The following is a 22,151-nucleotide window of genomic DNA, read 5'->3' on the forward strand; positions in this document are numbered from 1 at the left end:
CCAGCAATGGGATTGCTGGGTTATCAGTTCAGCTCAGTTCAGTTCAGTCGCTCAGTCGTGTCCGACTCTTTGCGACCAAATGAATTGCAGCACGCCAGGACTCTCTGTCCATCACCAACTCCCAGAGTCTACGCAAACCCATGTCCATCGAGTCAGTGATGCCATCCAACCATCTCATCCTCTGTCGTCCCCTTCTCCTGCCCCCAATCCTACCCAACGTTAGGGTCTTTTCCAATGAGTCAACTCTTTGCATGAGGTGGCCAAAGTATTGGAGTTTCAGCTTCAACATCAGTCCTTCCAATGAACACCCAGGATTGATCTCCTTTAGGATGGATTGATTGGATCTTCTTGCAGTACAAGGGACTCTCAAGAGTCTTCTCCAACACCACAGTTCAAAAGCATCAATTCTTCTATGCTCAGCTTTCTTCACCGTCCAACTCTCACATCCATACATGACCACTGGAAAAACCATAGCCTTGACTAGACGGACTTTTGTTGGCAAAGTAATGTCTCTGCTTTTAAATATGCTATCTAGGTTGACCATAACCTTCCTTCCAAGGAGTAAGCGTCTTTTAATTTCATGGCTGCTGGGTTATATGACATTTCTATTCCTAATTTCTTAAGGAATTTCCACACTTTTCTCCATAGTGACTATACCAGTTTGCATTCCCATTAACAGTGTAAGAGGGTTCCATTTTCTCCACACTCTCTCCAGCATTTATTGTTTGTGGAATTTTTGATGATGGTGATTCTGACTGGCATGAGATGATACTTCATTTGTGTCATCTTTGATATCTTTCATCAGTGTTTTTTAGTTTTCTATATATAGGTCTTTTGTTTCTCTAGGTAAATTCATTCATAAGTATTTTATTCTTTTCTTTGAAAAGGTAAATGGGATTGTTTCCTTAATTTCTCTATCTGATTTTTCATTGTTAGTGTATAAGAATGCAAGGGTATTCTGTGTATTAAACTTTATATCTTGCAACTTTACTATATTTGTTGATTAGCTCTAGTCATTTTCTGGTGGCATCTTTAGGGTTTTCCATGTAGACGATCTTATTACCTGAAAACAGTGAGAGTTTTACTTCTTCTTTTCTAATCTGAATTCATTTTATTTCTTTTTCTTCTCTGATTGCTGTGTTTAGGACTTCCAAACTATGTTGAACAGTAGTGGCGAGAGTTGGCATCCTTTCCTTGTTCCTGATTTTAAAAGAAATGCTTTCAATTTTTTGCCATTGAGGATAATGTTTGCTGTAGTTTGTTGTAAATGACTTATTATGTTGAGATATGTTCCTTCTATGCCTGCTTTCTGGAGAGTTTTTATCATAAATATCTGCTGAATTTTGTCCAAGGCTTTCTCTGTATCTACTGAGATAATCAAACGGTTTTTATCTTTCAATTTGTTAATAAGATATATCACACTGACAGATTTGTGAATATTGAAGAATCCTTGTATCCTTGAAATAAAGCTCACTGATCATGATGTATGATCTTTTTAATATGTTGTTAGATTCTGTTTGCTAGAATTTTGTTGAGTTCTGCGTCTATGTTCAACAGTGATACTGGCCTGTAGCTTTCTTTTTTGTGGCATCTTTGTCTGGTTTTGGTATTAGGGTGATGGTGGCCTCATAGAATGAGTTTGGGAGTTTCCTTCCCCTGCCATTTCCTGGAAGAGTTTGATAGTGGATAGTGGATAGTGGATAGGATAGGTGTTAGCTCTTCTCTAAATTTTGGTAGAATTCATCTATGAGGCCACCTGTTCCTGGGCTTTTGTTTGTTGGAATAACTTTTTTTACAGTTTTGATTTCTGTGCTTGTGATTGGTCTGTTCAGATTTTATATTTCTTCCTGGTTCAGTTTTAGAAGGTTATATCTTTCTAAGAATTTGTCCATTTTTTCTAAGAAGTTGTCCATTTTATTGGCATATAGTTGCTCAGAGTAGTCTCTTACGATCTTTTGTATTTCTGTGTTGTCTGTTGTGACTTCATTTTCATTTCTAATTTTATTGATTTGATTCTTCTCCCCTTTTCTTTGATGAGTCTGGCTAATGGTTTGTCTATTTTGTATATCTTCTCAAAGAACCGGCTTTTAATATTGTTGTTATTTTCTATAGTCTCCATTTCTTTTTCATTTATTTCAGTTCTGATTTTTATGATTTATTTCCTTCTATTAACTCTGGGTTTTTTGTTGTTGTTGTTGTTGTTGTTATTCTTTTTCTAGGTGCTTTAGGTGTAAAGTTAGGTTTTAAATTTAATGTTTCTCTTACTTTTTGAGGTAGGCTTGTATCATTATGAACCTCCTTCTTAGCACTGCTTTTACTGAATCCCATGGGTTTTGGGTTGCATTTTTTCAGTATCATTTCTTTCTATGCATATTTAGATTTCCTTTTTGATTTCTTCAGTGATCTGTCAGTTATTCTCAAGCATGTTGTTTAGTCTCCATATGTTAGTGCTTTTTATAGTTTTTTTTTTTCCTGTAGTTGATATCTAATCTTACTGCATTGTGATTGGAAAAGTGTTTGAAATTATTTCAGTTTTTTTAAATTTAGCAAGACTAGATTTGTGGCCCAGGATGTGATTTATCCTGGAGAATGTTCCATGTGAACTTGAGAAAAGGTAAAATCACTGTTTTGGGGTGAAATGCCCTGTAGATATCAGTCAAACTTGTCCATTGTATCATTAAAAGCTTGTGTTTCCTTGTTAATTTTCTGTTTGCTTGACCTATCCATAGGTGTGTTTGGGGTATAAAAGTCCCCCACTATTATTGTGTTACTGTTAATTTCCCCTTTCATACTTGTTAGCATTTGACTTACGTTGGGTGCATATATATTTATAATTGCTATATCTTCTTCTTGGTTTGATACCTTGATCATTACGTAGCGTCCATCTCTGTCTCTTAGTTCAGTTCAGTTGCTCAGTTATGTCTGACTTGTTGTGAACCAATGGACTGCAGTACACCAGGCTTCCCTGCCCATCACCAAATCTGGGAGCTTGCTCAAACTCATGTCCATCCAACAATCTCATCCTCTGTCATCCCCTTCTCCTCCTGCCTTCAATCTTTCCCAGCATCAGGGTCTTTTCAAATGAGTCAGTTCTTCATATTAGGTGGCCAAAGTATTAGAGTTTCAGCTTCAGCATCAATCTTTCCAATGAATAGTAAGGATTGATTTCCTTTAGGAATGACTAGTTGGATCTCGGTAAAGTCCAAGGGACTCTCAAGAGTCTTCTCCATCACCACAGTTCAAAAGCATCAATTCTCATTGTGGTTTTGATTTGCATTTCTCTAATAATGAGTGATGTTGAGCATCTTTTCATGTGTTTGTTAGCCATCTGTATGTCTTCTTTGGAGAAATGTCTGTTTAGTTCTTTCGCCCATTTTTTGATTGGGTCGTTTATTTTTCGGGAATTCAGCTGCAGAAGTTGCTTGTATATTTTTGATATTAATTGTTTGTCTGTTGCTTCATTTGCTATTATTTTCTCCCATTCTGAAGGCTGTCTTTTCACCTTGTTTATAGTTTCCTTTGTTGTGCAAAAGCTTTTAATTTTAATTAGGTCCCATTTGTTTATTTTTGCTTTTATTTCCAATATTCTGGGAGGTGGGTCATGGAGGATCCTGCTGTGATTTATGTCGGAGAGTGTTTTGCCTATGTTTTCCTCTAGGAGTTTTATTGGTTCTGGTCTTACGTTTAGATCTTTAATCCATTTTGAGTTTATTTTTGTGTACGGTGTTAGGAAGTGTTCTAGTTTCATTCTTCACCAGTCAGAATGGCTGCTATCCAAAAGTCTACAAGCAATAAATGCTGGAGAGGGTGTGGAGAAAAGGGAACCCTCTTACACTGTTGGTGGGAATGCAAACTAGTACAGCCACTATGGAGAACAGTGTGGAGATTCCTTAAAAAACTGGGAATAGAACTGCCATATGACCCAGCAATCCCACTGCTGGGCTTATACACCGAGGAAACCAGAATTGAAAGAGATGCGTGTACCCCAATGTTCATCGCAGCACTGTTTACAATAGCCAGGACATGGAAGCAACCTCGATGTCCATCAGCAGACGAATGGATAAGGAAGCTGTGGTACATATACACAATGGAATATTACTCAGCCATTAAAAAAAATACATTTGAATCGGTTCTACTGAGATGGATGAAACTGGAGCCCATTATACAGAGTGAAGTAAGCCAGAAAGAAAAACAACAATACAGTATACTAATGCATATATATGGAATTTGAAAGATGGTAACGATAACCCTATATGCGAGACAGAATAAGAGACACAGATGCATGGAACAATTTTATGGACTCTGAGGGAGAAGGTGAGGGTGGGACGTTCAGGGAGAATAGCATTGAAACATGTATATTATCATATGTGAAACAGAACACCATTCCATGTTCGATGCATGTGACAAGGGCTCAGGGCCGGGGTAATGGGATGATCCAGAAGGATGGGATGGGGAGGGAGGTGGGTGGGGGGTCCAGGAAGGGGAACACATGTAAACCCATGGCTGATTCATGTCAATGTATGGCAAAAACTATTACAATATTGTAAAGTAATTAGCCCCCAACTAAAATAAATAAATTTATATTAAAAAAAAAAAGCATCAATTCTTCAATGCTCAGCTTTCTTTGTGGTCCAACTCTCACATCCATACATGACTACTGGAAAAACAATAACTTTGACTAGATGGACCTTTGTTGGCAAAGTAATGTCTCTGCTTTTTAGCATGCTGTATAAGTTTGTCTTAGTTTTCCTCCAAGGAGCAAGCATCTTTTAATTTCATGGCTGCAGTCACTATCTGCAGTGATTGGAGCCCAAGAAAATAATCTGTCATTGTTTCCATTGTTTCCCCATCTATTTTCCCTGAAGTGATGGGACCAGATGCCATGATCTTAGTTTTCTGAATGTTGATCTTTAAGCCAAATTTTTCACTCTCCTCTTTCACTTTCATCAAGAGGCTCTTTAGTTCTTTGCTTTCTGCCATAAGGGTGGTATCATCTACGTATCTGAGGTTATTGATATTTCTCCCAGCAATCTGGATTCCAGCTGTGCTTATCCAGCCTGGCACTTCACATGATGTACTCTGCACATAAGTTAAATAAGCAGGGTGGCAAAATACTCCCTTGATGTACTCCTTTCCTGATTTGGAACCAGTCTGCTGTTCCATGTCCAGTTCTAACTGTTTCTTCTTGACCTGCATACAGATTACTCAGGAGGCAGTTAACATGGTCTGGTATTCCCATTTTTTAAGAATTTTCCACAGTGTGTTGTGATCCACACAGTCAAAGGCTTTGGGGTAGTCAATAAAGCAGAAGTAGATGTTTTTCTGGAATGCAGTTGCTTTTTCAATGATCCAACGGATGTTGGCAATTTGATCTCTGGTTCCTCAGCCTTTTCTAAATCCAGCTTGAGCATCTGGAAGTTCACAGTTCACATACTGTTGTTGCTTGGCTTGGAGAATTTTGAGCATTACTTTGCTAGTGTGTGAGATGAGTGCAATTGTGCGGTAGTTTGAACATTCATTGGTATTGCCTTTTTGGGGGATTGGAATGAAAACTGACCTTTTTCATTCCTATGCCCAGTGCTGAGTTTTCCAAATTTGCTGGCATATTGAGTGCAGCACTTTAATAGCATCATCTTTTAGGATTTGCAATAGATCAACTGGTATTTCATCACCTCCACTAGCTTTGTTCACAGTGATGCTTACTAAGGGCCAGTTGACTTCACATTCCAGGATGTCTGGCTCTAGATGAGTAACCACACCATTGTGATTATCTGGGTCATGATCTTTTTTGCACAGTTCTTTGTATTCTTGCCACCTCTTAATATCTTCTGCTTCTGTTATGTGCATACTATTTCTGTCCTTTATTTTGCTCGTGTTTGCATGAAATGTCTCTTATCACAGTCTTTATTTCAAAATCTATTTTATCTGATATGAGTATTGCTACACACGCTTTCTTTTGGTCTCTATTTGCATGAAATAGCTTCTTCCAGCCCCTCACTTTCAATCTTTATGTATTCCTAGGTTTGAGGTGGGTCTCTTGTTCAGTTTAGTTCAGTTCAGTCACTCAGTCGTGTCCAGCTCTTTGCGACCCCATGGACTGCAGCACACCAGGCCTCCCTATCCATCGCCAACTCCCAGAGTTTACTCAAACTCATGTCCATTGAGTTGGGGATGCCATGCACCCTTCTCCTCCTCTGTCATCCCCTTCTCCTCCCACCTTCAATCTTTCCCAGCATCAGGGTCTTTCCCAATGAGTCAGTTCGCATCAGGTGGCTAAATTATTGTGGTTTCAGCATCAGCATCAGTCCTTCCAATGAATATTCAGGACTGATTTCCTTTAGGATGGCTGGTTTGGTTCTCCTTGCAGTCCAAGGGACTCTCAAGAGTCTTCTTTAACACCACTCTTGTAGGCAGAATGTATAGGTGTTTTGTTTTTGTATCCATTTGGCCAATCTTTGTCTTTTGGTTGGACCATTTAACCCATATACGTTTAATGTAATTATTGATTAGTATGATCCTGTTGTCATTTACTTTGTTGTTTTGAGTTTATTTTTTCTGTGTTTCCTGTCTAGAGAAGATCATTTAGCATTTGTTGAAGAGCTGGTTTGGTGGTGCTGAATTCTCTCACCTTTTGCTTGTCTCTAGAGCTTTTGATTTCTACTTCAAATCTGAATGAGATCCTTGCTAGGTAGAGTAATCTTGACTATAGGTTTTCCTCTTTCATCACTTTAAGTACGTCCTGCCGTTCCCTTCTCACCTGAAGAGTTCCTATTGAAAGATCAGCTGTTAGCTTTATTGGGATTCCCTCGAATGTTATTTGTTGCTTTCCCTTGCTGCTTTTAATATTTGCTCTTTGTGTTTAATTTTTGTTAGTTTGATTAAAATATTTCTTGGGGTATTTCACCTTGGGTTTATCCTTTTGGGACTGTCTGGCTTTTTTGACTTGAGTGGCTATTTCCTTCCCCATTTTAGGAAAGCTTTCAACTATTATCTCCTCAAGTATTTTCTCATGACCCCCTCCCCTTTTTTTGTCCTCTTCTTCTGGGATACCTATGATTCAAATGTAGGGACACTTAACATTGTCCCAGAGGTCTCTAAGCTTGTCCTCATTTCTTTTTATTCTGTTTTCTTTTCTCCTCTCTGCTTCATTTATTTCCACCATTCTATCTTCCACCTCACTTATCCTTTCTTCTGACTCAGTTACTCTACTCTTGCTTCCCACCAGAGTGTTTTCAATCTCAGTCATTGCATTGTTAATTATTGATTGACTCTTCTTTATTTCTTCAAGGTCCTTGTTAAACATTTCTTGCATCTTCTCAATTATTTTCTCTAGTCTATTTATCTGTAACTCCGTTTTGTTTTCAAGATTTTGGATCATTTTTACAATCATTATTTTGAATTCTTTTTCAGGTAGACTTCCTATCTCCTCCTCTTTTTTTTGGTTGGTGGGTTTTTATCCTATTCCTTCACCTGCTGGATATTTCTCTGCCTTTTCGTTTTGTTTAGTTTGCTGTGTTTGTGGTCCATCTTCTGCAGTCTGGAAGGTTATGGTTCCTCTTAACTGTGGAGTCTGCTCCCTGTGGGTGGGGTTGCACCAGTGGCTTATCAGGGTTTCCTGGTTGGGGGGACTTGTGTCTGTGTTCTGATGCAAGGAGTTGGATCTCTTCTCTCTGGAGTGCAATGAAGTGTCCAATAGTGAGTTTTGGGGTATCTATGGGTTTGGATTGGCTTTGGGCTGCCCATCTTTTAATATTCAGGGTTGTATTCCTGTTTTGCTGGAGAATTAATGTGGTGTGTCTTGCATTGGAACTTGCTGGCTCTTGGGTGCAGCTTTGTTTCAGTGTAGGTATAGAGACTTTGGGGTGGGCTCTTGTCTATTGTAAAATTCTGAAAGAGATGGGAATACCAGACCATCTGTCCTGTCTCTTGAGAAACCTGTATGCGGGTCAGGAAGCAACAGTTAGAACTGGACATGGAAAACAGATTGGTTCCAAATAGGAAAAGGAGTACGTCAAGGCTGTATATTGTCACCTTGCTTATTTAACTTATATGCAGAGTACATCATGAGAAATGCTGGACTGGAAGAAACACAAGGTGGAATCAAGATTGCCAGGAGAAATATCAATAACCTCAGATATGCGGATGACACCACCCTTATGGCAGAAAGTGAAGAAGAACTAAAGAGCCTCTTGATGAAGGTGAAAGAGGAGAGTGAAAAAGTTGGCTTAAAGCTCAATGTTCGGAAAACTAAGATCATGGCATCTGGTCCCATCACTTCCTGGGAAATAGATGGGGAAACAGTGGAAACAGTGTCAGACTTTATTTTTTGGGGCTCCAGAATCACTGCTGATGGTGATTTCAGCCATGAAATTAAAAGACGCTTACTCCTTGGAAGGAAGGTTATGGCCAACCTAGATAGCATATTTAAAAGCAGAGACATTACTTTGCCAACAAAAGTCCGTCTAGTCAAGGCTATGGTTTTTCCAGTGGTCATGTATGGATGTGAGAGTTGGACGGTGAAGAAAGCTGAGCGCCGCAGAATTGATGCTTTTGAACTGTGGTGTTGGAGAAGACTCTTGAGAGTCCCTTGGACTGCAAGGATATCCAATCAATCCATCCTAAAAGAGATCAATCCTGGGTGTTCATTGGAAGGTCTGATGTTGAGGCTGAAACTCCAATACTTTGGCCACCTCATGAGAAGGGTTGATTCATTGGAAAAGACCCTAATGCTGGGTAGGATTGGGGGCAGGAGGAGAAGGGGGCGACAGAGGATGAGATGGTTGGATGGCATCACCAACTCGATGGACATGGGTTTGGGTAGACTCCAGGAGTTGGTGATGGACAGAGAGGCCTGGTGTGCTGCAATTCATGGGGTCGCAAAGAGTCAGACACGACTGAGTGCCTGAACTAACCGAACTTGTCTATTAATGTTCCCTCGGATCAGAAGTTCTATGATGGTCTAAAGTCCTGGAGTTGAGCCTCCTGTCTCTGGGTTTTGGTCCCCCTTTTACAGTAGCCTCAAGATTTCTCCACCCACACAGCACAGAAGACAAAACCCCTCGCTTAATGGTGAAACAACTCTCCACTGCCAGGAACAGCCAGAGAGATTCAGAGAGTTATATATAGAGAAGAGGGAAGTGGGAGATGGAGGTGAACAGGAGGAGAAAAGGGAAAATCAAAAGGGGAGAGAGCAATCAAGCCAGTAATCAAATACCTAAGTGAAAATGGATACTAAAGATTAGATTCTTAAAAATACAAAACTGATAACAAATAACAAAAAGCAAAGGTTAAACACCTAAAATAGAGATTAGACTCTCAAAAGTTCAATATAAAAAATATAAAAATCAATCACAAATATTTTTGAAACGTAGGAATTTGTTTGTTAAAAATGGGATTTTTAAAATAAAGGTATATAGTTGCTGATAATAGTCTCTTATGTTCCTTTGTATTTCTGTGTTTTCTGTTGTGATCTCTCCCTTTTCATTTCTAATTTAGTTGACTTGATTTTTCTCCCTTTGTTTCTTGATGAGTCTGGCTAATGACTTGTCAATTTTATTTATCTTCTCAAAGAACCAGCTTTTGGCTTTGTTGATTTTTCCTATGGTCTCTTTTGTTTCTTTTGCATTTAGTTCTGCCCTAATTTTTAAGATTTCTTTCCTTCTACTAACCCTGGGGTTCTTCATTTCTTCCTTTTCTAGCTGCTTTAGGTGTAGAGTTAGGTTATTTATTTGACTATTTTTCTTGTTTCTTGAGGTAAGCCTGTATTGCTATGAATCTTCCCCTTAGCACTGCTTTTACAGTGTCCCATAGGCTTTGGGTTGTTGTGTTTTCATTTTCATTCGTTTCTATGCATATTTTGATTTCTTTTTTGATTTATTCTGTGATCTGTTGATTATTCAGCAGCGTGTTGTTCAGCTTCCATATGTTGGAATTTTTAATAGTTTTTCTCCTGTAATTGGTATCTAATCTTACTGCATTGTGGTCAGAAAAGATGCTTGGAATGATTTCAATTTTTTTGAATTTACCAAGGCTAGATTTATTACTCTTGCCTGGAAAATCCCATGGACAGAGGAGCCGGGTAGGCTGCGGTCCATGGGGTCGTGAAGAGTCAGACAGGACTGAGCGACTTCACTTTCACTTTTCACTTTCCTGCATTGGAGAAGGAAATGGCAACCCACTCCAGTATTCTTGCCTGGAGAATCCCAGGGACGGAGGAGCCTGGTGGGCTGCCGTCTATGGGGTCGCACAGAGTCAGACACGATTGAAGCGATCTCGCAGCAGCAGCAGCAGCAGATTCAAGGCCCAAGATGTGATCTATTCTGGAGAAGGTTCCGTGTGCACTTGAGAAAAAGGTGAAATTCATTGTTTTGGGGTGAAATATCCTATAGATATCAATTAGGTCTAACTGTCTATATCATTTCGAGTTTGTGTTTCCTTGTTAATTTTCTGTTTAGTTGATCTATCCATAGGTGTGAGTGGAGTATTAAAGTCTCCCACTATTATTGTGTTATTGTTAATTTCCCCTTTCATACTTGTTAGCATTTGCCTTATATATTGTGGTGCTCCTATGTGGGTTGTATATATATTTATAATTGTTATATCTTCTTCTTGGATTGATCCTTTGAACATTATGTAGTGTCCATCTTTGTCTCTTTTCACAGCCTTTGTTTTAAAGTCTATTTTATCTGATATGAGTATTGCTACTCCTGCTTCCTTTTGGTCCCTATTTGCATGAAATATCTTTTTCCAGTCCTTCACTTTCAGTCTGTATGTGTCCCTTGTTTCGAGGTGGGGCTCTTGAAGACAACATATATAGGGGTCTTGTTTTTGTATCCATTCAACCAATCTTTGTCTTTTGGTTGGGGCAGAGACTATTATCAACAACTATATTCAAATAAAATGGACAACTTGGAAGAAATGGATAAATTCTTAGAAAAGTACAACTTTCCAAAACTGAAACAGGAAGAAATAGAAAATCTTAACAGACCCATCACAAGCACTGAAATTGAAACTGTAATCAGAAATCTTCCAACAAACAAAAGCCCAGGATCAGATGGCTTCACAGCTGAATTCTACCAAAAATTTAGAGAAGAGCTAACACCTATCCTACTCAAACTATTCCAGAAAATTGCAGAGGAAGGTAAACTTCCAAACTCATTCTATGAGGCCACCATCACCGTAATACCAAAACCTGACAAAGATGCCACAAAACAAGAGAAAACTACAGGCCAATATCACTGATGAACATAGATGCAAAAATCCTTAACAAAATCCTAGCAAACAGAATTCAACAACATATAAAAAAGAGCATACATCATGACCAGTGGGCTTCATCCCACGGATGCAAGGATTCTTCAATATCTTCAAATCAATCAATGTAATACATAACATTAAAAAATTGAAAAATAAAAACCACATGATTATTTCAATAGATGCAGAGAAATCCTTTGACAAAATTCAACATCCATTTATGATAAAAACCCTCCAAAAAGCAGGAATATAAGGAACATACCTCAACATAATAAAAGCTATATATGACTAACCAATAGCAAACATTACCCTAAATGGCAAAAAACTGAAAGCATTTCCCCTAATGGCAGGAACAAGACAAGGGTGCCCACTCTCACCACTACCATTCAACATAGTTTTGGAAGTTTTGGCCACAGCAATCAGAGCAGAAAAAAAAAAAAAAGGAATCTAGATTGGAAAAGAAGAAGTAAAACTCTCACTGTTTGCAGATGACATGATCCTCTACATAGAACACCCTAAAGACTCCACCAGAAAATTACTAGAACTAATCAATAAATATAGTAAAGTAGCAGGATATAAAATCAACACACAGAAATCCCTTGCATTCTTATACACTAACAATGAGAAAACAGAAAGAGAAATTAAGGAACCAATTCCATTCACCATCACAACAAAAAGAATAAAATACTTAGGAATATATCTACCTAAAGAAACAGAAGACCTACATATAGAAAACTATAAAACACTGGTGGAAGAAATCAAAAGGACACAAATACATGGAGAAATATTCCATGTCCATGGATTGGAAGAATCAATATAGTGAAAATGAGTATACTACCCAAAGCAATCTATAGATTCAAGGCAATCTCTATCAAGCTACAAACGGTATTTTTCAGAGAACTAGAACAAATAATTTCACAATTTGTATGGAAATACAAAAATCCTCGAATACCCAAAACAATCTTGAGAAAGAAGAATGGAGCTGGAGGAATCAACCTGCCTGACTTCAGGCTCTACTACAAAGCCACAGTCATCAAGACAGTATGGTACTGGCACAAAGATAGAAATATTGATCAATGGAACAAAATAGAAAGCCCAGAGATAAATCCATGCACCTATGGACACCTTATCTTTGACAAAGGAGGCAAGAATATACAACGGAGAAAAGACAACCTCTTTAACAAGTGGTGCTGGGAAAACTGGTCAACCACTTGTAAAAGAATGAAACTAGAACACTTTCTAACACCATACACAAAAATAAACTCAAAATGGATTAAAGATCTAAATGTAAGACCAGAAACTATAAAACTCCTAGAGGAAAACACAGGCAAAACACTCTCTGACATAAACTACAGAAGGATCCTCTATGACCCACTTCCCAGAATATTAGAAATAAAAGCAAAAATAAACAAATGGGACCTAATTAAAATTAAAAGCTTCTGCACAACAAAGGAAACTATAAGCAAGGTGAAAAGACAGCCTTCAGGATGGGAGAAAATAATAGTAAATGAAGCAACGGACAAACAATTAATCTCAAAAATATATAAGCAACACCTGCAGCTCAATTCCAGAAAAATAAATGATCCAATCAAAAAGAGGGCCAAAGAACTAAACAGATATTTCTTCAAAGAAGACATACAGATGGCTAACAAACACATGAAAAGATGCTCAACATCACTCATTATCAGAGAAATGCAAATCAAAACCACAATGAAGTACCATTTCACGCAGGTCAGAATGGCTGCTATCCAAAAGTCTACAAGCAATAAATGCTGGAAAGGGTGTGGAGAAAAGGGAACCCTCTTACACTGTTGGTGGGAATGCAAACTAGTACAGCCACTATGGAGAATAGTGTGGACATTCCTCAAAATACTGGAAATAGAACTGCCATAAGACCCAAGCAATCCCACTGCTGGGCATACACACTGAGGAAACCAGACTTGAAAGAGACACGTGTACCCCAATGTTCATCGCAGCACTGTTTATAATAGCCAGGACATGGAAGCAGCCTAGATGCCCATCAGCAGACGAATGGATAAGGCAGCTGTAGTACATATACACAATGGAATATTACTCAGCCATTAAAAAAAATACATTCGAATCAGTTCTAATGAGGTGGATGAAACTGGAGCCTATTATACAGAGTGAAGTAAGCCAGAAAGAAAAGCACCAATACAGTATACTAACGCATATATATGGTATTTAGTCAATCGGTAAAGATAACACTGTGTGTGAGATAGCAAAAGAGACACAGATGTATAGAACTGTATTTTGGACGCTATGGGAGAGGGCGAAGGCGGGATGATATGGGAGAATGGCATTGAAGCATGTAAATTATCATTTGTGAAACGAATCGCCTGTCCAGGTTCGATGCATGATATAGGGTGCTCAGGGCTGGTGCACCCAGATGACCCAGAAGGATGGGGAGGGGAGGGAGTTGGGAGGGGGGTTCGGGAAGGGGAACACATGTACACCCATGGTGGATTCATGTCAATGTATGGCAAAAACCAATACAATATTGTAAAGTAAAAAATAGATAAATAAATAAATTTAAATTAAAAAAATTAAAGAAAGGTAATAGGTTATACAAATGAAAGTTAAAGGAGTAATAATAACTAAAATTAAAAATAATAAACATGATAATAGTGAAAGTATTTTTATGAATTTCTCTGGAGCTGTTGTGGGCAGTGTGGGGTCCATTCAGTGTCAGATATTCCCTTGACTGGTTTGTACTTGTTCTCAAAGTCTATAGCTGCTCCTCAAATGCACAGTCTCAACCTAACTGCAGAGTTTTAGTCTGTTGCACCTATCACTTCCGGTGCAGTTCCCCCTTCTTTGCTTATTTTGGCTTCCTCACTTTGCAAGACTCTTCTATGTCTAATTTCCACCTTGACATGAGGGGGCAAAGGCGACCACTTATTTAGGATCACAGATATTAGCTATCTTCCTTTTTAATGTGTGGTTCTGATTGATCATGGCCTTCAAGAGACGTGCAAACACTATTTTATTCCGTATATTTTAGGCTCCCCATGAATCACATTAGCAATAAAGCCACCTCCATTATCACTCTGAATTGAATTGCTAGACCAAATCTAGGAATTATCTCCTGGAGCAAGACCTGCACTACCTCTGAAGCATTTTCAATCCAGCAACAGAATAGTTCTTCCCCTCTGACTTAGACTCCATGAAGGGTGGGGGAATCCCAGTCTTAGAATTATTTTTGGCACAAATCATACTTTTTCATAATATTCTTTCAATTGTCCTTTGCATATTTGACCTTTTAATGTAGCCCTGTATCCATCAGATGTCCAGAATGAGTGCTCAGGTATACTGATCCAATTACTTCTTCCATGAGATATTCATGAATTAAAACACTCCTTGGTCATTTACTATTTGATCCTAGATACATAAGATTAAATACCCATTCTCATGACTTTTAGAAGTTCTCAGGTGAGCATGCCAGGTAAAATTGGGTCAGGCTTTACTTAGATTCAGAGCTGTAACCAAAGGTGTTTTTGTCCTGACTGTTCTGGGCATTGCACAACTCCAACCTCCTTTGGCTTGGTCACTGTGTCTAGCGGTTTCAAAACTACCTGGGGGCATGTTTGATTTCTTTTTCTTCAGAAGTGAGTAATCTATCTTTGCAAATTGCCCCACACATATTCACAACTGAAAAAGGCATACTTTGAGTCAGCATAGATATTAACTATCTTACCTTCACAGAGATGGAAAAGTCAAATGAGATCAAAGATTTAACTTTTAGGGCCATGGTACATGATGACAAAACTTCCACTCCTAGGTTCTCCTGCAAGGTTATCACTGTATATCTGCTCTTTCAGTTTCCATGGTCCATGAAACTATTTCTATCTGTGAAGACCTCCATATCTGTATCACCCAAGGAAACATTACTCCCAAGGCACAACAACAAGCGGCTCAGTGAAAGCAATAATACATGGGCCTGAGAGCATGGGCCACTCAAAGGGGTGGGGAGTCTTTGAGGTCACATTAGGATTATCAGATAAAATTGACTGATATCCTCCAAAGTGGCCTGAAGTAAGCCACTATCCACCCTTTAGTTCCAATAGTGGCACAACATAGTGGGATGCATGTACCATGGTTGGCTGTCCTAGAGTGAATTCCTCTGCTTCTTACAACAAATCCAGAGTAGCAGCTGTGACTCAAATACAGTGACCAACCCTGAATATATCGTCCAAAGTCTTTGTGAAACAGGATACTGGGCATTTGTGCTCTCAGAGGATGGGTCAATACCTCCAGTCTCACTATCTGTCTTTTGTGTTTAAAAAGATCAAATGACTTTTTTCAAACATGGCAAACCCAGAACAAGGGCAGTCAGTACTTTTCCCTTCATTGTTTGGAAGGTTTTTGACATTCTCTGGTCCCCACTCAGGCCTTATTGTCGGATGTTTTTAGGGCTTCATATAACTGTTTAGCTATTAGCTTAAGTTGGGGATCCACGTACAACAGAATCTTGCCATTCCAGGAACTGATGCAACTGTCTTTGGTGGTGGACACTGTCACCCTGGTTACCGTTTCCAGGCAGTCCTGGAGCAATTCCTCTGGCCTTTGGTCAGTTTAATTCCTAGATATTTCACTGAGAGTTGGGAAATTTGAGCATTTTTTCTGAGAGACTTTAGAGCTTTATTTGGCCAGAGAGTTGCAATTGTTGATTGCTTTGATTTCCAGATCTTCCCTATGAATGCAAAACTCTTGGGATTCAGGACTCAAAGTAATAAAGAAAAAGACCTCTGTTAAGCCTAAGTCTTCAGGTTATGATAGTCAATAGAATATAATGATTGGGGAATACCAGTTGGATATTTTCATTATCTGATTTATGCTCTTACATGCTGAAAAAACCAATAGTCCCCAGTGTCAGGCTTCTTACAGGAAGGGTGGGAGTACTATATGGTGACTGCATAATACATGCTAAGTCGCTTTCAGTCATGTCCTACTCTTTGCAACCCTATGGACTGTAGCCTGCCAGGTTCCTCTGTCCATGGGATTCTCCAGGCAAGAATACTGATTTGGTTTGCCATGCCCACCTCCATGGGATCTTCCCAACCCAGGAATCAAACCTGCATCTCTTTGGTCACCTGCACTGGCAGGCAGATTCTAACCACTAGTGCCACATGGGAAACCATTTGGTGACTGAGGGAGGAAAAAAGGCAAGTTTTCAAAAAGCCAATTTATCAAAGTCTGGATCCCTGTTTTGCTTGCTCCTTTAAAGTGTACTGCCTAAGCTCAGAGCATGAGTGTCCGGTTTCAGTTTACTGCCTAAGCTCAGAGCATGAGTATCCGGTTTCAGTTTCAGCTTTACTGCTATGGCCTTCCTTGCTGTACCTGCCCTCTAATAAGCCTGTGCTCTCAGGCTTCCCTGATGTAGGATGTCTTCAGGGATGCTAGTGGCTCCATCCCTTGAAAGGATGGCTGCCTACAAGGCACAGGCTTGATTCACTGATACCTCTATATCCACCCTTCCAGGAGTGAAAGTCATTTTAGCATAATACATCTCACCCCAATGAGACTGGGATCTCTAGCATGTATATAAAAGTGTGTTTGAAGTTAGGGGCCTGAATTTGACAGTCTAGGGGTTGCAAAAACACTTTTTGGAGTGGCTTTCTGGAGATTCCTCTTGACATGGCACTTTTTTGTGTTAATAGTTAACTAGTGTTCAAAACAGAGCAAGTGGCTCCAGTATCAATCAGAAAGTCAATTTGTTTATTTCCCACCAAAGGGTTACCTGGTGCTCCTGGTGGGAGGTGGGGTAGGGCCTGTTTCCCCAAGTGAACACCACAGCCTTCCTTACTCTGTCACTCTGTCTTGTCTCCAGCATCAAGAATGATTTCTCCTCTTGTTCTGGTTTCTCTTCTTCAGTTGGGATAATTTTTTTTTTCAGTGGACTTCTGGGTTTGCAACAAGCATCACTTTAACATATCCTTTTAGAGGTTTATTTTCTCTGTACTACCATTCACTCTCTTGAGTCCCTGAAATCTTACCCTCTGCTTAGGTTTTTTGTCTCCCCATTTCTCTGGTCAGTGAGTATTACTGGAAAAAGGGGCATCTGCAGCTTCATTTAAGGGTATCTTTCTGGTCTTGTATGCCCTCCTGACTGAAAAATTGGAAGGAATTTCTATATGCCAAATGAGATATCAGCAAGGGGAAAATACCATCTATATTCTGCAAAACTTTCTAGACTCCTGGGGAACTGTGAGCCACAAGGTCTGATTAATTAACTTGTTCTCTGCGTTATCTAGATTCACATCTGTATATTGGTGATACGCCCTGTATATTCTCTCCCCAAACTCAGGGTTTTTACTGTGGCTACTTGCAAACTCCTTGCACCTTATGAAAACTCCTGTTTGTTCTCCCTTTTGGAGACCTACCACGGTGCACTCCTTGTAATGCTCAATTCCAGCCCTATCTCCTAGGTCATTCTCACCCCAGTCTGGATCTGTGGTGGGGATTACTTTTGCTCCTGGTGCTGGGATGGGTTTGCCAGGATGAGCAACATGCATTCCATCTGCCTTTTCTCTAGCATTTTCTATTACCATCCTCATCTCTTCCTCAGCTAACAGGGTAGTTAGCAAACTCTGAACCCAGTTTGGACTGTGGGTGGCAAAGATGGAGGAGAATGAATCTTCCATCAGGTAGGGTCATCCTAGTAGGTTGGCATATTATTTTTTGCAATTGAACAAGTCTGAGGTTGAAAAGGGAGAGTGTATCCATATGAATTCCACTGGATGATCTTGGGCATTTATTCCTGCAATGTGAATCTGCCTCAGTTGAATGCCCTGAATGACCATAAGTGGTTTTCTTGACCAATATGGGCCCTCTGTCGGGTATGAGAGGGAGACAGTTCCTCCTTCCTCAGCTCCTGCCAGAGCAGGTGAAGGTGAATTGGTTGGTGTGGGATTCTGTCAACCATACATAGTCAGCTGTCATGGATATCTAGGACCATTTATTTGTTGAATTAATACCCCATCTCTTGATTCCTGAGAATCTGGTAAAACTTTTAATATCTCCGTATTGGAGGAAATTTCTTTCTGTGTCATAATTTTATACATGTTACCTTTTTTTCTCAATAGGCTCACTTTGATACAATGGTATCAAAGGCTGTACTTAAGAAGTATCATTCCATTTCCTCTAATTTCACAAATAGTTCTAGTTGAAAGACAGTGTTGTAACATACAGAGCCAAAATGGGGGCAGTGGAACTGAGGTTCTAGACTACTGAGGCCAAGCAGTGTTAAAACTGAACAGTGTTGGTTTTTTTTCTTTCCTTTCAGAATTGCTTAACAAAAAATTTACCAATTCTTTAAAATACACCCTCAGGGTCTACAAGACGTAACAGATCTTTGATTACCCATTTTTAATTGTTCACAGAGGGTGCTGTCAGATATTAAGGAAGCAAGCAAGCCCACAAACACAAGGCATTGTTAGGGTTACAGATTGTTTAGTCCAATAAATAAAACCCTCAAAATCAATGCTGCACCACAGACAGAGCCAAGTAGCTAAAAGTAAGAATACCTTGGTGCCATCACACATGAATTCTGCTATTTTGCAGATGTCACAAGCAAATGCCTTGTTGAAATCACACCAAGGGCCATCGACACCCAGTTGGTGGCAGATGCTCAGGGCTGTCCCTGTGACAAAGGTGCTCAGGAATCTGCTGGACAGCATCTTAGAGCCATTCCTTCTAGGGAGCAATGTGCCACAAAAATATCCATTTGCAATGGTTGTACTTTCATGATCACCAAATATGTTACACAGTTGAACTAGGTTCACCTGCAGCAAAGTCAATCTATTAACACCTGGTTGTGGTAAAGGAAAAGTACAGTGTTAATTTGCAGGGCACCAAGCAAGGAGATCAGGTCCTTTGAGATTAGCTGCCTATTCTCCTTGCTTGGTACCCTGCAAATAAACGCTGTACTTTCCTTTATCACCACCCAATGTCAGTAGATTGACTGCTGTGCGTCAGGTGAATGAACCCAAGTTCAGTTCAGTAACAAAACTATTCTATATGTCCTATAAATACTATCAAAGCAAAACTGAAAATATGGGCAAAGTACATATAAATGCTGACAAAATTAAAGCAGAAAGAAGGTAACACTGACTAATACAGCATAATTCAGGTCAAAAGAAAGAAATGAAGCAAAGAAAAAGTTTCAGTTATGGTGATGCTCAAATATAAATATCTTTGTGCTCCAAATAACATGGCTAAGACAAAACCAAGAAAAGACAAAATGCTCAGGTAAAAGTAGAAATTTAAGAGAAAACTATAAAGAAACAAATCAAAAGCCAACTAAGAATTTGCATTAAAGAGAAAAAAATTACTGTGAGCAAAGTTAAGCATGAAATAGGACCCAGTGTGAGGATTTTAGAAGATAAAGCTTCAAATATATCGTAATAAAGAAAAATCTAGATGGAAAACATGATAGCCTAGCAAGACTTTAAATAATCAAGTATTAATCCAAAAAATAAAAACAAACACAGAATCCTCATTAGATGAGTAGACAGAAAAGTTACTAAAATGATCAATGTTTTTAAATGATTCTACATGCAGAACTTTCAATTTAACATATAAAACAGACAATATTCATTAAAGAGCTCTGAAGTACACAAAAGCTAAAATAAGAAAGTACTTCACAGAAGAAGTACTTAAATTCTAATCCACAACGAAAAATCGTTAGTGTTTCTTATATTAAAAGTTTAAGGATATTGATAAACTAAAATTGTTCAAAAGAGGGAATTGCAAAGCAATGAGTACTAAACATGCAAAGTTGCTCAAGACCAGAAGCTGTGGCTATAATTGAAAAAAGTTGGATCAGTATTACCTATCTGAAGTGGGAATAGTTATGATTTTTCAGGAACTTGAAACATCTATTAAAATCAGAAATAATACATATACTCTCCCCTTGATAATCTAAACAAGAATTAAAGCTACCTAGACTCAATCATACATGAACAAAACATTTAGTACTGAGGTTTTCATGACAAAAACTCAGAAAACAAATATCTTTTAATAAGAGAGGATTGAGCCAAAGGAGCCCAATGCCCACTGAGGAGTCAGAGATGGCTGCTAGACATTACACCAGAGACACAATGCTCTGGTCAAGGATGTCCTGGATGCCTTAGAGGAAAAAACAAGCTGCAGGTAATGTACATAATACGAGCCCATTGTTGTAAATACACACAAAGCCATAGAAGGAAGAAAGGACTGTAAACAGATAAAAACAGGCTCCATGATTATTAGTGAGGAGAATGCTAACAAAACTGGTTCTGGTGTTGGAAAAAGTTGATATTGGCTAGTGCTGGGCTAAATATCACCCCTCTGAACCTGGAAAGGGGCAACAGGCACTATTAGACCTTTTGCGTAATTAAAATGTGAAAAGTATACAGTAATGACGAATTCTGGGTGCTTCAGAGTACTCTGTGGGAATATGAATTATTCTTTCTCTCATGAAAAGGGAGTCCACAAAACCACAAGCAACTTCAAAAAACAAAGGAACTAAAAAAGCACACCAAGAACAAGCTGCCTATTTAGAACAGCTAATTCGGTAGAGAGAAAAAGAAGTAGACAAAAAAAAATATGAATAGATGGCAGTATAAGCTAAGAAAACGAAAAACAAACCAAGCTGTTTTCCATCCCCAGTTAAGGGGAAATTGGATTAAGGTGGGGCAGCCTTGCAGGAAGGCCAGGTGAGTACCAGAATTGGAGAATATGAAACACATCCAAATTCAATTTATGATTTGCTCCATTTATTGCACACAATCACACATGCACTCTAAGGTAGATACGCCAGTCGGAAAGAAGAAGGATCTGGAAGAAGGTGTGCAACAGAAATGGAAACCCACCTCCTCGGCTGTCAAAGTAGTGTGAGCAAGAAGTCACAGAGCCTCCACCTGGACTCAGTCACCAGACAAGAGCCTGCGAGCTACTCAGCTTAGTACCTTCATTTTTCAGGAGCCTCCGATACAGAGTACCAGTGAAGCCTCAGGGAATTCTTATCTATGTCAGTGCTCCTGTTCCAGTGATGGCATCCCTGGACCTCATCAAATTAACATATCCATATTAACACTTGTAATATGTCACACTTAAACACTTACAGTCTAACATAGGATATTTAGAAACAATCATCTTGCAGGCTCACATTGGCCGCTGTGACTCCATTTTGAATTACTTAACATAGCCTAAAGGCATACAAGATGAGAAGGGATCACATGATTAAAAGTCATATCAAATCTTTAGCACCCTTCACTTCCCCATCCCCTGGAAAGATTGGGATATGAATTACTATATGTTACTCACCTCTTCTAACTGACTGCTGTCTCCAAATTTCACCCTCCTCTTGCATATTGTTAGAGTAAGTTCTTTAGAACATAAACCAGCACTCATCACCACATGGAATAAAAGCCTGTGGCAACTACAGATTGACACTTGGCATCTACCTCTACAAGGATTAAATCATGTGCTGCTGCAGTTCCTGAATTTCAACAGCCCCTGAAAGGAGTTCACTGTGGAGAGCTGAGGCACTCTGTGCTCTGGGAAAAGCTGGCAGAACAGGTCTTCAGATAGATATTTTCAGGAGCTGATTTTATGAGCCAAGTCTTGCATCTCTTGATAACTAGAAAAGTACCAAAGTCCTTCATGGTGATGTCTGCTCTTCCTGCCTAGGAGAAGTTGTTTGTTGCTTTTAGTTAACAAACTAAGGTTTGTATCCTAACTACAAACTAAGTTGTGTCTGATTCTTTGCGATCCCATGGATTGTAGTGTGACAGGTTTTTCTGTACATGGATTTCCCAGGCAAGAATCCTGGATGGGTTGCTAGCTCCTTATCCAGGGATCTTCCCTACCCAGGGATTGAAACTGAGTCCCCAAGTCTC

The 22,151-nt window shown here is 39.2% G+C and overlaps 1 long non-coding RNA gene across 1 annotated transcript; it reads right to left on the bottom strand.

Annotated features, from left to right (window-relative positions):
* Positions 1–1,109: 1,109 nt before the first annotated feature.
* Positions 1,110–15,730, bottom strand: LOC145504734 (uncharacterized). Its single transcript, XR_014052460.1, has 3 exons — positions 14,966–15,730; positions 9,973–10,340; positions 1,110–2,494 (listed from the first exon to the last, which is right to left on the bottom strand). It is a non-coding gene; the product is annotated as an uncharacterized LOC145504734 (long non-coding RNA).
* Between the last annotated feature and the right edge of the window lie 6,421 nt (positions 15,731–22,151).

This window comes from Giraffa tippelskirchi, chromosome 5 (assembly GCF_054371585.1).
Source record: "Giraffa tippelskirchi isolate mGirTip1 chromosome 5, T2T-mGirTip1v1.2.pri, whole genome shotgun sequence".
NCBI lineage: Eukaryota > Metazoa > Chordata > Mammalia > Artiodactyla > Giraffidae > Giraffa > Giraffa tippelskirchi.